Consider the following 17,117-nt stretch of genomic DNA (forward strand, 5'->3'; position numbering starts at 1 on the left):
GCCCATGAATAACATAATATGTTAAAGGGAACCCGACACCATGAAAATGCAGTGCAATCAGCTATCTCTATATACACGGTCATAGAGGGAAGCCTGTCAATCACTGATAGGACCGCCTCCTACACTTCAAAACTCAGAATGAGAAAATACAAAGTTAGGCCTCATATATACAAAGTTAGGCCTCGGATGGTCCGCATCCGAGCCGCAGTTTTTGCAGCTTGGATGCGGACCCATTCACTTCAACTGTGCTGTCCGCATCCGTTGCTCCATAAAAAAATATAACCTGTCCTATTCTTGTCCGTTTTGCGGACAACAATAGGCAGTTATATCAATGGCTGTCTGTGCCATTCCGCAAATTGCGGAACGCACACGGACACCATCCGTGTGCATGAGGCCTTAAATTGATTTTTTTTGCCTTAAAACTATATATCAATCTGCTCTATACCATGTCGCCTGCAGCTCAAGCATCATGTTCAATCTGACAGGATCCCTTTAAATATGTGGAATTGGCTTCTCTCGCTTGTGAATTCTTTCATGTACAACATGTTGTGATTTCCATTTAAAACATTTCCCACATTCTGAACATGAATATGGTTTCTCTCCTGTGTGAATTCTCTCATGTGTAACAAGATATGATTTATCTGTAAAACATTTCCCACATTCTGAACACGAATATGGTTTCTCTCCTGTGTGACTTCTCTCATGTATAAGAAGAGTTGATTTCCGTTGAAAACTTTTCCCACATTGTGAACATGAATAAGGTTTCTCTCCTGTGTGCATTCTCTCATGTACCGCAAGATATGATTTTTGTGTAAAACATTTCCCACATTGTAAACATGAATACGGCTTCTCTCCTGTGTGAATTCTCTCATGTATACCAAGATAATACTGTTGCGTAAAACATTTCCCACATTCTGAACATGAATACTGCTTCTCTACTGTGTGACTTCTCTCATGTGTAACAAGATTTGATTTCCTTGTAAAACATTTCCCACATTCTGAACATGAATATGGTTTTTCTCCTGTGTGACGTTTCTCATGTGTAAGGAGATATGATTTTCGTGGAAAACATTCCCCACATTCTAAACATGAATATGGCTTCTCTCCTGTGTGAAGTCTCTCATGTATAACAAGATATGATTGTTGTGTAAAACATTTTCCACATTCTGAACATGAATATGGCTTCTCTCCTGTGTGACTTCTCTCATGAATTACAAGTTTTGATTTTCCTGTAAAGCACTTCCCACATTGTGAACATGGATACAGATTCTCTCCTGTGTGAATTCTCTGATGTTTAACAAGATCCGATTTTTGTGTAAAACGTTTCCCACATTCTGAACATGAATGTGGCTTCTCTCCTGTGTGAACTCTCTTATGTGCAACAAGGTTTGACTTCACTGTAAAGCGCTTCCCACATTCTGAACAGGAGAATGGCTTTTCCCTTGTGTGAATTCCTCTGTGTGTGGAGAGACCTGATCTTTTTGTGGACTCTTTACCACAGTGAACCTTTTCACCCCCTTTCTGACTTATACTTGTGGTAACAATCTGCGATTGGTCAGGAGAAGGTTCCTCACGATTTGGAGGATTATATGATAGATCTGTACTGTGAAGTCCAGGACATACATTAATGTTTTCTCCTGAAGGGTGATGCATGATAGCTTCATCTTTAACTTTATAATCTAGTGGTAACTTGAAGTTTCCCTCAGAATTCTTACTGGAATTTTCTGTTAAGATAAAAATTGGAATTTGTTATTTATTTTTTTCCAAACTACACAGCAAACAATCGCACAACATTCCTATTAGACTAGAAGTGGACATTCAGCAGACATTCATTCTGAGTCCATTCCTGGCTTTGCACATATGATTCCAGCCGTATACAGCTTTTTTTTTTATAATTTCCTGACAGTGCAGGTTATGATTTATATTACATAAAGTAAATTATGACTAAAATTTTAAAAAAATTGAAAATCTTGACCATGTCTAGCAACCAGTCCTACACTACGTCAACACATTTTGTCATTCAACATCAATTAGGAATTACTTTATTACAAGTTCACATAAAAGGATCCATCACCATATTCCTCATCACACATTGTACTTCAGGTTAACCACCTGTTTTGCCCGAGTCCAGCTCGGGCAGTGGGAAAAGTAGCTAACTGAAGGAGGGAGGGCTGCTTTAGATGATGATATCTCCTGAATGGAGACCAAAATGGCAGCTAAAGTCCAAGCAACAGAGGAGAAATCATTGTTAGAAATCGAGTCGGGAATAATTGCGGGTAAAACCTGTCTTTACTTTCAGCTGCATTCACAGCATCCCGATTTCTATCAGTGATATCTTCCCCTGTACTGAACGTATTGCTGTCATTCTGGTATTGTCTGAAAGCTTAGAATGCCAGCTTTCAAACAAGACAAGTGCATCTTTCTAGCTGCTACCACTCAGGAGATAGTAGCATCTAAAGCAGCCCTCCCTCCTCCAGTTAGCTACTTTTCCCACTGCTGGAGCTGGACTGGGGCAAAACAGTTAGGTGGTTAATGGGAAATTTGAGCTGGTTTGTTTTACCTTTAATTTGTAAAAAATCCCAAATTTACAATTTGAAAAATTATTATTATTGCAATTTTGTAAATTTGAATTCTACAAATTAAAGACAATATAATAGTTTTTTTTAATTACCATTCACCACATGTCTACTTTATGTCGGCATAATTTTGTAAATGTAATTTTATTTTTTAGGATGTTATATGGCTTAGAATTTTAGAAGCAATTTTTCAAATTTTCTATAAACTTTACAAACTGACTTTTTTAAGAACCACTTCAGTTTCGTAGTCACTTTGAGGGCCTCCTCTTAGAAACCACCCATGAACATAACCCCTCATATGCAATTGTAAACTGCTATATGGGCACATGGCAGCGCTCAGAAGGAAAGAGCGCCATATGGTTTTTAGAGGGCAGATTTTGCTGGAATGGTTTTCGGGAGCCATATCAGATTTGAAGGGACCATGAGCTACCCATAGAAATAAAACCCACAAAAAGTGACCCCATTTTGGAGACAACACCCCCCAAGAAATTTTTTGAGGGGTGTAGTGAGGACTTTGACCTCACAGGCATTTAACAGAATTTAGAAACACTTGGCCATAAAAATAAAAAATAAATTTTTACAGGAAAATGTAGCTTTAGCCCCAAACGTTTAATTAACAAGGGAAAATGCACCCCACAGTTTGTTACCCATTTTCTACTGAATACAGCAAAAGCCCATATGTGCTTGTAAACTGCTGTATGGGCAGATGACATAGAATATGTAGAAATTGATTGTAAGGGCCATAAATTTTTTATTTTATTGTTGACTGAGCTGTATGAAGGCTCATTTTTTGTGGCACAAAGTGTAGTTACATTTTTTAGGAGATGAGGTGGTCAAAAATTGCTATTCTGTCAGTGTTTTTTTAAATTTATTTTTATGAGGTTCTCCATACGGTATATTTGATATGATAACTTTATTCTGTGGGTTGTTACAATTATGAAGATACCAAATTTGTATTGTTTTTTATGTTTTACCACTTTTGTATCATAAAATCACTTTTTATTAAAAACTTTTTTTTGTTTTTTTGCATCACTATATCTCAAAGCCATAACTTTTTTTTATTTTCCAGTCAACGTACCTGTGTGCTTGCATGGCTCAAGGGCAGTCATGGCTCAAACAGAAGGCTGCTGGGGGACTCAGAGCACTACTTTTATGCAGGTTCTGATCTCCACTGTCATGAACAGATCAGAGCCTGAAACCAGCATTTTCAGCTGAAGTTCGCTCTGATTGGTTAGTCTGTTCGGGCATAACTGTAGGCGCAAAGTTAATGCTCACCTGGACCTTTATTTACACCCAGGTGCGGGAAGGGTGAAATAGAAATACAGCTTTTTTCTAATATGTTTTTATTTTCTAATTGTCAATTTTTTACTCTATTTTCTGAACATGATTATGGGGGCAGCCGTCTTGTCTGAGCTACTCTTAACAGCATTTATATATATATATATATATATATATATATATATGCTTTATGGCAGCCCCACGGTCCAATGGCTTGGAGCTCACACATTGACTTCTATGGAAGTGTTTTCTAGGCATGCTCTGTGATCTGTGCAGAGCTCATTGTACAAAGAAAGAATAGATAAGCTTTGACAATCGCCTATTGTGAATGGCAGATCCTGTGTCCTATATATATATATATACAGAGAGAGAGAGGGGAGATATGTCATCACAATCCTACCTGTAATGATAAGCAGATAACTGTAGTAAAGTGGCCCCTATGATTAGGCTTAGTGTCTAGTGTGTAAACTGCAGATGTTGACATGGAAAATTAAAAATAATATTACCCATAGTTTAAAAAAAATATGTATGACATACTAACATGATTTAAACAATAGGTCATTTTCTGATGACACTTTCCCTTTAATTCACAAGCTCTTTTTAGTGCACCTCCATTTACAAGCTCTTTTTAGTGCACCTCCTCCCCTGCTGCTGCTGAAATCTCAGACTGCTCAGTACAGGCTGCAGTCTCCCTGGCTCTTTAGTAAGAGAACGCCCGTCTTCCAGGAGCAGTTTCACTGTAGAATTACAGCTTCTAATTCTGCCTGCTGCTTTATACTGCAGCTTGTACTGAGAATATGTGAGCAGGGGAGTAGGTGCACTGGAAGGATCTTGTCAATTAAGCAATCAGTAGACACAGAACAGGTAAAGCGCATGAGTACAGGTCACATGATTGCTGGGCTATCTCACAATAAAATACTCATTTTAATATCAACCATTATGAAATTGAATTTTACAGTAAGTACACCGGCCTCTTCAGGTCTAAAAGATCTATTTAATGGGACATGCAGTTTGTATTGTGAAATCTAGTGATTATGGCAAGGGTCTACAGTTGAAACACATAGCAACAGCAAAGATTAAATATATCAACTAAAGCAGGCATGCCTGACCTGCGGCCCTCTAGCTGTTGCAAAACTACAACTTCCAACAAGTACGAACAACCTACAGCTATCAGGGGATGTTGGGAGCTGTAGTTTTGCAATAGCTTAAAGGATGTAGGTTGGACATCGCTGAACTGTAGCAATATTTACTATATAAATGAATAATAAATAATATGTTTTAAACAAAATCATTTGTGCCCACCCAACATGACCAGGTGACCTCTTTAAGATGGGAAAAGTGACCCAACCACTACGACATAGTGACCTCTTTAAGATGGGAAAAGTGACCCAACCACTACGACATAGTGACCTCTTTAAGATGGGAAAAGTGACCTATCCACCACGACCAGGTGACCTCTTTAAGATGGGACAACTGACCCATCCACTATGACAAGGTGACCTCTTTAAGATGCGACAAGCGACCCATCCACCAAGACAAGTGACCCATCCACCACGACATGGTGACCTCTTTAAGATGACACAAGTGACCCATCCACCACGACAAAGTGACCTCTTTTAGATGTGACAAGAGACCTATCCACCATGACAAGGTGACCTCTTTTAGATAGGACAAGTGATTTTGATCTCAGATTCATGAATATAGTGATGTAGTATTCTGTTTTTACAGTCTATATTTAACAAAAAATTGTGCCATGAGGTAACCCATTTTATGGACACGACAATGTGGTCTGTATGGCCTAATGGCCGAACAGTCACAAGAGCTCAGCTTTATAGACGTTCACATATAGTATAACACGGATGTAGTCAATCAGCACCATATAATCAATCCTAACAGTGTATGACAGTAACGGTGGTGTGCACTTCTGGGCCCTCGTATCACACTTCACTCCCACTCATACAGTCACATGACAGACTGGTCATTGCTATACTGACCAATACTGACACTCAAAACATCTACTTGGATGTTTTTTACCTTAGATGGTCGTTAGTTTTCTGGGGAAAGGGACCATTCACATGACCGTATTTTTCTGTCCGCATCCATTTTTCAATTTTGCAGAACTAATGTGGGGCCATTTATTTAAATAGAGTGTGAACGATGTGTAGAGCACACAGTGTGCTGTCCGCATCCGCATTTTTGTTCTGTGGACCCCCAAAAAAGATAGAACATGTTGTATTCTTGTCCATTTATATGGACAAGAATAGACATTTCTATCATAGTAAAGGACGTTCCGATCTGACACAAAACGCACGCGGCCAATATCCTAGAGAATGGACCCTTAGAGTGAGATTGGATTTACTCCACCGCCTTGTATTCTAGAACAAGCAAAGCTCAGCAATAAACATATTATATCACCTAGTGGCTGACTTAGAAACATAGAAACATAGAATGTGTCGGCAGATAAGAACCATTTGGCCCATCTAGTCTGCCCAATATATCTGAATCCTATGAATAGCCCCGGCCCTATCTTATATGAAGGATGGCCTTATGCCTATCCCATGCATGCTTAAACTCCTTCACTGTATTTGCAGCTACCACTTCTGCAGGAAGGCTATTCCATGCATCCACTACCCTCTCAGTAAAGTAATACTTCCTTATATTACTTTTAAACCTTTGCCCCTCTAATTTAAAACTGTGTCCTCTTGTGGTAGTTTTTCTTCTTTTAAATATTCTCTCCTCTATTACCTTGTTGATTCCCTTTATGTATTTAAAAGTTTCTATCATATCCCCTCTGTCTCTTCTTTCTTCCAAGCTCTACATATTAAGGTCTTTTAACCTTTCCTGGTAAGTTTTATCCTGCAATCCATGTACTAGTTTAGTAGCTCTTCTCTGAACTCTCTCTAGAGTATCTATATGCTTCTGGAGATATGGCCTCCAGTACTGCGCACAATACTCCAAGTGAGGTCTCACTAGTGATCTGTACAGCGGCATAAGCACTTCACTCTTTCTACTGCTTATACCTCTCCCTATACATCCAAGCATTCTGCTGGCATTTCGTGCTGCTTTATTACATTGTCTTCCCACCTTTAAGTCTTCTGAAATAATTACTCCTAAATCCCTTTCCTCAGATACTGAGGTCAGGACTGTGTCGAATATTCTATATTCTGCCCTTGGGTTTTTACGCCCCAGGTGCATTATCTTGCACTTATCCACATTAAATTTCAGTTGCCAGAGTTCTGACCATTCTTCTAGTTTTCCTAAGTCCTTTTCCATTTGGTGTTTCCCTCCAGGAACATCAACCCTGTTACATATCTTTGTGTCATCAGCAAAAAGACAAACCTTACCATCGAGGCCTTTTGCAATGTCACTTATGAAGATATTAAACAAAATTGGTCCCAGAACAGATCCCTGTGGAATCCCACTGGTAACATGACCTTGTTTTGAATGTTCTCCATTGACTACAACCCTCTGTTGTCTGTCACTCAGCCACTGCCTAATCCACTCAACAATATGGGAGTCCATGCTCAATGACTGCAGTTTATTGATAAGTCTTCTATGTGGGACAGTGTCAAAAGCCTTACTAAAATCTAGATATGCGATGTCTACTGCACCTCCACCGTCTATTATTTTAGTCACCCAGTCAAAAAAATCTATAAGATTTGTTTGACATGATCTCCCTGAAGTAAACCCATGCTGTTTTTCATCTTGCAATCCATGGGATTTTAGATGTTCCACAATCCTATCCTTTAATAGGGTTTCCATTAATTTGCCTACTATTGATGTCAGACTCACTGGTCTATAGTTGCTCGATTCCTCCCTACTACCTTTCTTGTGAATGGGCACGACATTTGCCAATTTCCAATCTTCCGGGACGACTCCTGTTACTAATGATTGGTTAAATAAATCTGTTAACGGTTTTGCCAGCTCACCACTAAGCTCTTTTAATAATTTTGGGTGTATCTCATCAGGCCCCTGTGACTTATTTGTCTTCACTTTAGACAGCAAACTTAGAACATCTTCCTCTGTAAAGACACATGCATCAAACGATTTAATAGTCATCCTTTCTAGTGGAGGTCCTTCTCCTTCTTTTTCTTTTGTAAAAACTGAACAGAAGTATTCATTAAGGCAGTCGGCTAGCCCTTTATTCTCTTCTACATACCTTCCGTCCTTTATTTTTAATTTAGTTATTTCTTGTTTTAATTTCCTTTTTTCATTTATATATCTGAAGAATGTCTTATCCCCTTTTTTCATAGACTGAGCTAGTTTTTCTTCTGCCTGCGCTTTAGAAGTTCTTATAACTTGCTTGGCCTCTTTCTGCCTAATCTTGTAGATTTCCTTATCTTCATTGCTCTGGGTTTTTTTTATAATTACAAAATGCTAGCTTTTTATTTTTTATGATTTGGGCCACTTCTGCTGAGTACCACAGCGGTCTCTTCCTTTTTTTGCTTTTACTGACAAGTCTAATGCAATTTTCTGTTGCCTTCAATAATGCACCTTTTAAGTAGTCCCATTTCTCCTGGACTCCATGTAATCCGTTCCAGTCTGATAAGGACTAATTTATGACTAATTTCATTTTTGAAAAGTCTGTTTTTCTAAAATCTAAAACTTTTGTTTTTGTGTGGTGGGACTCTTTCACAGTTCTTATATTAAACCACACTGACTGGTGATCACTAGATCCCAAGGTTTCGCCTACAATGACATCATATACCGAATCCCCATTTGTGAATATCAAATCCAAAATGGCCTCCCTCCGAGTTGGCTCCTCAACCATTTGTTGTAGGGATAACCCCAGTAGGGAATTTAGAATATCTGTACTTCTGGTAGAACTTGCTATTTTGGTTTTCCAGTTTATATCTGGAAGATTGAAATCTCCCATAATGATAACTTCTCCTTTCATTGTCATTTTAGCTATTTCTTCAACTAGCTATTTCAACTTTTGTGACACAATGGCGAAACTTACAATCCCAATTTAGGGCAGACTACAAAAGCAGCACAGATTAGTCACTGGTTATCTAAGAGCACGTTCACACATGGCAGTCACTTTCTCCATTCATGATTCCATACCTTTGGTGACATCTCCTGGAATGTCCTCCTCCACCTCACTCTTACACGGGGGATCGCCCATCATCCTCTCTTCTTCATCCTCCACTTTAATATCAGTCAGATCTTCCCCCTGATTTGTCATCTGTAACAATTCAGTACAAAACAGCAGACAGGTGGGAAATCTAACAGATCCACAGAAGAGACCCCCACAATCTATGACACCTCTATGACTGCAGGACCCCCCTATATAGATGTGTATAGGGCTCAGCTCCATCTACCTGAGGGTTCTCTGAGACCTTCTCCTCTGGACAGTCCTGGGAATACAGAGGATGGGGACATCTCTCTGGTGGATTTCTCCTCCTGGATCCATCTGTGGAGACACAAGCACACAGTGACTGAATACATGGCCTCCTGTAGATCTGTCTATAGATCAGGCAAAACTACTCCAGGTCTACTCTCCACAAAGCTCAGAGGTGTCGGAGAAAGCTCTACATCTATATCCCCCTCCAGGTCTTCTTTCCCTGTTCAGGAATGAGGAACATGAAAAAGTGTGATGATTCGTCTACAAACTCCCAAAAAGAATTCCCATAAATCTATTTTCGCTGTAAACTGCTTTCCCCCCCCCCCCTTCATGACACCATAGGCAGGTGCCCTCATGTGCTTTGTTGTAAATAGGATAGGATGTCATTTAAGAGAAAAAATTTTGAGACTTTTCCATTACATGTCACTGCACACACGTGTATACACTGCACATGACGGCTCTTACCTTGTGATATGAGAGGCTGGTGCTCCTCCATTACATGTCACTGCACACACGTGTCTACACTGCACATGACGGCTCTTACCTTGTGATATAAGAGGCTGGTGCTCCTCCATCATGGCCTCCTTGTACAGATCCTTGTGTCCTTCTATATACTCCCACTCCTCTATAGAGAAATAGACAGTGACGTCCTGACACCTTATAGGAACCTGACAACACAATGACACCGTCATCACCCAGACCCCTCCAGTGCTGTTACTGGAGAATTTCCCAGCATTCCCAGTAGTGTCACCTCTCCAGTCAGCAGCTCCATCATCTTGTGGGTGAGTTCTAGGATCTTCTGCTCATGTATCAGGGGGTGAGGGGGAGGTTCTGTGATGGGGGGAGGGGTCCTGCTCCGCCCTCCTGACTCCTGGAGATGGATGATGGGAGTCACACAGTCCCCCGATGTCTTCTTCACTATTGTGTACTCCTGTGGATGGAGAGAGACACTTAGGGAATAAACCCTTCAGGGGCCATGTGCTCTCTTCCGGCCCTCTCCTCCTGGTACAACGTGCCTACTTACCTCCTCATGGCTCCTACAACATGACTATTGGTCACTGGTCACATTATACATCACTCACCATACTGGGAGCTGATCTTCAGGTTCTCCATTACTTGGAAGGTCTGGAGGCCGTTCTCCAGGACCCTGGACTCTTCCTATCACTTCCTATGATGGATTCTCCTCCCCGATGTCTGACTTGTTACAGAATACAAAAAAGAGGAGAGAAATCTAGAAAAGTTTACCTCTCCGCTCAGCAGGGAGATGATCTCCAAGGTGAGGTCTAATATTCTTCTGCTGATCTCCTTCCTGTCCATCCTTGGTGGTCATTCAGGAGAAGAGGAGAGAACTGGAGGAGTTGGAGGCTTCTAGTACTGCAGGCGCCTTTATGAGAAGAGGAGAGGAAATCATCCAGGGGACAAGACCAGATGTCACCTCCAGAACCCCACTTCCTGAGCCTGGAGGGGCCTCGCTTCTCAGAGCCCCCACCACATGGATTCCAGGGGCCCCAACATGGAGATCTCTGGTAGCTCCACAGGAGATAAATGTCTGATAGATGCAGGTCCCACCTCTGGGCTGTGCTCAGCTGTGTCCACAACTCCTAGAGAAGAGACTGGAGCGAGCTGAGCTCAGGACGGGCCCCCGCTCTACTCATTCTCCTCCTGGAGGCAGGGGCCCCTCACTAGGACAGTCAGGGACCAGCGAATGATGACAACCCCCACTATCCCCACTACTCCTCCCTCATCATACTAAGCTAAGGAGCGGAGAAGGATTCCTTGCAGTGCAGTGTGTGGAGGCAGGAGACTCTGAGCTCCGTGTATATCTAAGATCCTGGCAGTGAAAACCCTCATTCACACGGAGCAGATTCTTTTGTTCAGCAGCGAATGATGACAACCCCCACTATCACCACTACTCCTCCCCCATCATACTAAGCTGAGGAGCGGAGAAGGATTCCTTGTGTGTGATGGAGGAGAATCTCCAGAGGTGACATGTCTGAGCTCTCCACCACACTGTCTCCTCACAGCTCATCTTACCTGCAGGCTGGAGGAATGGCTGATACCAAAGAGAACAAGAGACCTGACTACGACCAGGACCTGCCCAGTATCTGCTGCACTGCCAGAGCTGAAGGACCTGCGGTGATGTCACTGTCATGTGATCAGTGCAGGGGGCGGGGCTCAGCAGTGGAGAGGAGGTGGTGAAGGACCTGTGATGATGTCACTGTCATATGATCAGTCCTCTTTTCAGCTGAACTCCGCCCACTGTCCTGATCACATGATGGTGACATCTTCATAGGTCCTTCCCGCCTCTCCTCCCCCTACACTGATCACATGACATGTGAACAAAATTAAAATGAAAAAATATATAATTAATTTTCTTAATTTACACTGTCAAAATTAGGATAATAATAAATAATAAATATTAGTAATTTTTTGACAATATATAATGGGATTTGCTTTTCGTGTACAAGGAAAACATGAAATCATAAACTTTTTTCTCCTGTTTAATCCCATTGGAGATCTGGTGTTCAACCTGAAAATCCAGAATGCCTCTCTCTCTAGAATCACCTCTGCAAATGTTTGGAAGCTCTTCAAACTGAGGTCATGTAAAGATAAAATGTTTGGCTGCAGTCGATGTGCAGGATTAGTTATATCAGTAATATGCTCTAATATTCTACTTTCACATTTCCTAGAATGGCTGTCTTCGTACGAAGATGACATTTTATATGAAGTATAAAAAAAATGGCCGTAGAGAAGTTTCAAGGCGTTCACGAACATTGGCGAATACTCTTACCCCTTCATTTTTTTCTTATGTGACCAAAACCACCACTAACACTTGGTTAAAATATACAGGTTTTTCAGGATGTGGACGTCGTCCATGTAAATAAACTGCGACTGCCCAAAGCTTTCATGATTCAACACAGACACCTTGGAGTTCTCAGTTAAAGGTAACATCCACTGTAATACGGTGTCGGTGTAGTCCATGTTATACCACGTGGTGACTGTGTCTGATGTACGGAGGAAATGTAAAACTAGAATATTAGACAGTTATACGCTACAAGAAGAAATAAACAGCAACTGAGTTTTACTTCAAGTGCTGGAACTATTTTCTTCTATTTCCCACAAGGTTGACTTACTTGGCACGTTCCGTGCACAGGGCTGTGGATGAGAGGTGAGCTGGATTTTCTATAAAGGGTGTCAATGTGTTGTCAGGTTCCTGTAAGGTGTCAGGACGTCACTGTCTATTTCTCCATGGAGGAGTGGGAGTATATAGAAGGACACAAGGATCTGTACAAGGAGGCCATGATGGAGGAGCACCAGCCTCTTATATCACAAGGTAAGAGCCGTCATGTGCAGTGTATACACGTGTGTGCAGTGACATGTAATGGAGGAGCACCAGCCTCTTATATCACAAGGTAAGAACCGTCATGTGCAGTGTATACACGTGTGTGCAGTGACATGTAATGGAGGAGCACTAGCCTCTTATGTCACAAGGTAAGACCCGTCATGTGCAGTGTATACACGTGTGTGCAGTGACATGTAATGGAGGAGCACCAGCCTCTTATATCACAAGGTAAGAGCTGTCATGTGCAGTGTATACACGTGTGTGCAGTGACATGTAATGGAGGAGCACTAGCCTCTTATGTCACAAGGTAAGACCCGTCATGTGCAGTGTATACACGTGTGTGCAGTGACATGTAATGGAGGAGCACCAGCCTCTTATATCACAGGATAATATCCGTAATGTGCAGTGTATACACGTGTGTGCAGTGACATGTAATGGAGGAGCACCAGCCTCTTATATCACAAGGTAAGACCCATCATGTGCAGTGTATACACGTGTGTGCAGTGACATGTAATGGAGGAGCACCAGCCTCTTATATCACAAGGTAAGACCCATCATGTGCAGTGTATACACGTGTGTGCAGTGACATGTAATGAAGGAGCACCAGCCTCTTATATCACAAGGTAAGACCCGTCATGTGCAGTGTATACATGTGTGTGCAGTGACATGTAATGGAGGAGCACGAGCCTCTTATATCACAAGGTTAGAGCCGTCATGTGCAGTGTATACATGTGTGTGCAGTGACATGTAATGGAGGAGCACCAGCCTCTTATATCACAAGGTAAGACCCATCATGTGCAGTGTATACACGTGTGTGCAGTGACATGTAATGGAGGAGCACCAGCCTCTTATATCACAAGGTAAGACCCATCATGTGCAGTGTATACACGTGTGTGCAGTGACATGTAATGAAGGAGCACCAGCCTCTTATATCACAAGGTAAGACCCGTCATGTGCAGTGTATACATGTGTGTGCAGTGACATGTAATGGAGGAGCACCAGCCTCTTATATCACAAGGTTAGAGCCGTCATGTGCAGTGTATACACGTGTGTGCAGTGACATGTAATGGAGGAGCACCAGCCTCTTATATCACAAGGTAAGACCCATCATGTGCAGTGTATACACGTGTGTGCAGTGACATGTAATGGAGGAGCTCCAGCCTCTTATATCACAAGGTAAGACCCGTCATGTGCAGTGTATAAACGTGTGTGCAGTGACATGTAATGGAGGAGCACCAGCCTCTTATATCACAGGATAATATCCGTAATGTGCAGTGTATACACGTGTGTGCAGTGACATGTAATGGAGGAGAACCAGCCTCTTATATCACAAGGTAAGACCCGTCATGTGCAGTGTATACATGTGTGTGCAGTGACATGTAATGGAGGAGCACCAGCCTCTTATATCACAAGGTAAGACCCATCATGTGCAGTGTATACACGTGTGTGCAGTGACATGTAATGGAGGAGCTCCAGCCTCTTATATCACAAGGTAAGAGCCGTCATGTGCAGTGTATACACGTGTGTGCAGTGACATGTAATGGAGGAGCACCAGCCTCTTATATAACAAGGTAAGAGCCGTCATGTGCAGTGTATACACGTGTGTGCAGTGACATGTAATGGAGGAGCACCAGCCTCTTATATCACAAGGTAAGACCCGTCATGTGCAGTGTATACACGTGTGTGCAGTGACATGTAATGGAGGAGCACCAGCCTCTTATATCACAGGGTAAGAGCCGTCATGTGCAGTGTATACACGTGTGTGCAGTGACATGTAATGGAGGAGCACCAGCTTCTTATGTCACAAGGTAAGACCCGTCATGTGCAGTGTATACACGTGTGTGCAGTGACATGTGATGGAGGAGAACCAGCCTCTTATATCACAAGGTAAGAGCCGTCATGTGCAGTGTATACACGTGTGTGCAGTGACATGTAATGGAGGAGCACTAGCCTCTTATGTCACAAGGTAAGACCCGTCATGTGCAGTGTATACACGTGTGTGCAGTGACATGTAATGGAGGAGCACCAGCCTCTTATATCACAGGAAAATATCCGTAATGTGCAGTGTATACACGTGTGTGCAGTGACATGTAATGGAGGAGCACCAGCCTCTTATATCACAAGGTAAGACCCATCATGTGCAGTGTATACACGTGTGTGCAGTGACATGTAATGGAGGAGCACCAGCCTCTTATATCACAAGGTAAGACCCATCATGTGCAGTGTATACATGTGTGTGCAGTGACATGTAATGAAGGAGCACCAGCCTCTTATATCACAAGGTAAGACCCGTCATGTGCAGTGTATACATGTGTGTGCAGTGACATGTAATGGAGGAGCACCAGCCTCTTATATCACAAGGTTAGAGCCGTCATGTGCAGTGTATACACGTGTGTGCAGTGACATGTAATGGAGGAGCACCAGCCTCTTATATCACAAGGTAAGACCCATCATGTGCAGTGTATACACGTGTGTGCAGTGACATGTAATGGAGGAGCACCAGCCTCTTATATCACAAGGTTAGAGCCGTCATGTGCAGTGTATACACGTGTGTGCAGTGACATGTAATGGAGGAGCTCCAGCCTCTTATATCACAAGGTAAGACCCGTAATGTGCAGTGTATACACGTGTGTGCAGTGACATGTAATGGAGGAGCACCAGCCTCTTATATCACAGGATAATATCCGTAATGTGCAGTGTATACACGTGTGTGCAGTGACATGTAATGGAGGAGAACCAGCCTCTTATATCACAAGGTTAGACCCGTCATGTGCAGTGTATACATGTGTGTGCAGTGACATGTAATGGAGGAGCACCAGCCTCTTATATCACAAGGTAAGACCCATCATGTGCAGTGTATACACGTGTGTGCAGTGACATGTAATGGAGGAGCTCCAGCCTCTTATATCACAAGGTAAGAGCCGTCATGTGCAGTGTATACACGTGTGTGCAGTGACATGTAATGGAGGAGCACCAGCCTCTTATATCACAAGGTAAGAGCCGTCATGTGCAGTGTATACACGTGTGTGCAGTGACATGTAATGGAGGAGCACCAGCCTCTTATATCACAGGGTAAGAGCCGTCATGTGCAGTGTATACACGTGTGTGCAGTGACATGTAATGGAGGAGCACCAGCCTCTTATATCACAAGGTAAGACCCGGCCTAAAGAGACATTCTGTGGACTGATGAAAGTAAGATTGTTCTGTTTGGGTCTAGTGGCCGGAGACTGTTTGTCAGACGACCCCCAAACACTGAATTCAAGCCACAGTACATTGTGAAGACATTGAAGCATGGTGGACAAGCATCATGATATGGGGATGTGTCTCATACTAAGGTGTTGGGCCTATTTACCGCAGACCAGGGATCATGGATCAGTTTGAATCCATCAGAATACTGGAAGAGGTCATGCTGCCTTATGCTGAAGAGGAAATGCCCTTGAAATGGGTGTTCCAACAAGACAACGACCCCAAACACACCAGTAAACGGGCAACATCTTGGTTCCAGACCAGCAAGACTGACGTTATGGAGCGGCCGGCCAAATCCCCGGATCTTAATCCAATAGAAAACTTGTGGGGCGACATCAAAAATGCAGTTTCTGAGGCAAAACCAAGAAATAGAGAAGAACTGTGGAATGTAGTCCACTCATCCTGGGCTGGAGAACCTGGTCACAGGGGCAGAAGGTGGTGACTCCGAGCAACACAGACGTCCAGCAGTTCTCAGAGACAGCGGTTATACAACTAGATATTAGTGAAGTGATCCAGAGGAAAGAAAGTCTTCAAACATTTTTCAGTTTATATAGTGAATGTTTGAGTTTGTAAAGAAGAATGCAAACACTGCTATTTTTTGAACAGTCTAATATTCACTTTTCAATTTTTTTTTGAGAAACAACACAGATTTGATATATTTTTCTTCATGTTTTGATTTGGAATAGAATTCGTAGTGTTCCCAATGCATTAGGTTTATATGGAAATAAAAGCTATTAGAAGGATTTTGAGCTTTATTCACTTTTTTAAACACACTGCTGTTATTTTGAACAGAACTGTATTTTAGTGTTCCCTTTATTTTTTGAGCAGTGTATTTAACACCCCCCCCCCCCCCCTCCAAAAAAAATCTATGAAAATTGATACCATGAGGATATAGAAATGAAGGAAATGGACTTAGGTCTAAAGTGGTCATCACTCATAGATAATTTGGTGCACTACCCTGTGTATTGGTGTAGTGGTGTGTATTAAGTAATTAAATTGAAGTCCCCAAAAAACTGGTGATATAATAAACAAAAACAAATGATTGAGGGCTAGGCGCCTGACCCTTAATGTCATGCTATCACTCACAGGTAAATTGTTGCACTACCCTATTGTATTGATGTACTAGTCACCTATATGCTGGTTCAATTAAATTGAAAAAGTCCCCCAAAAAATTAAATTCCAACAATGTGGAGATAGAAAAAAAAAAAACCTGGATGATTGGAGGCCTGATGCTTGATTTCCCATTATTACTACCAGGTAAACTGTGGCACTACCCTGTGTATTAGTGTACTGATCACCTATAGGTTGGTTTAAATAAATTGAATTAAAT

General features: G+C 42.0%; 1 pseudogene; it reads right to left on the reverse strand.

Moving 5' to 3' along the window:
• Positions 1–352: 352 nt before the first annotated feature.
• LOC122924998 overlaps positions 353–17,117 on the reverse strand; it is a 67,548-nt pseudogene continuing 50,783 nt past the window's right edge.

Source organism: Bufo gargarizans, chromosome 1 (genome assembly GCF_014858855.1).
Source record: "Bufo gargarizans isolate SCDJY-AF-19 chromosome 1, ASM1485885v1, whole genome shotgun sequence".
In the NCBI taxonomy this organism is placed as follows: Eukaryota; Metazoa; Chordata; class Amphibia; order Anura; family Bufonidae; genus Bufo; species Bufo gargarizans.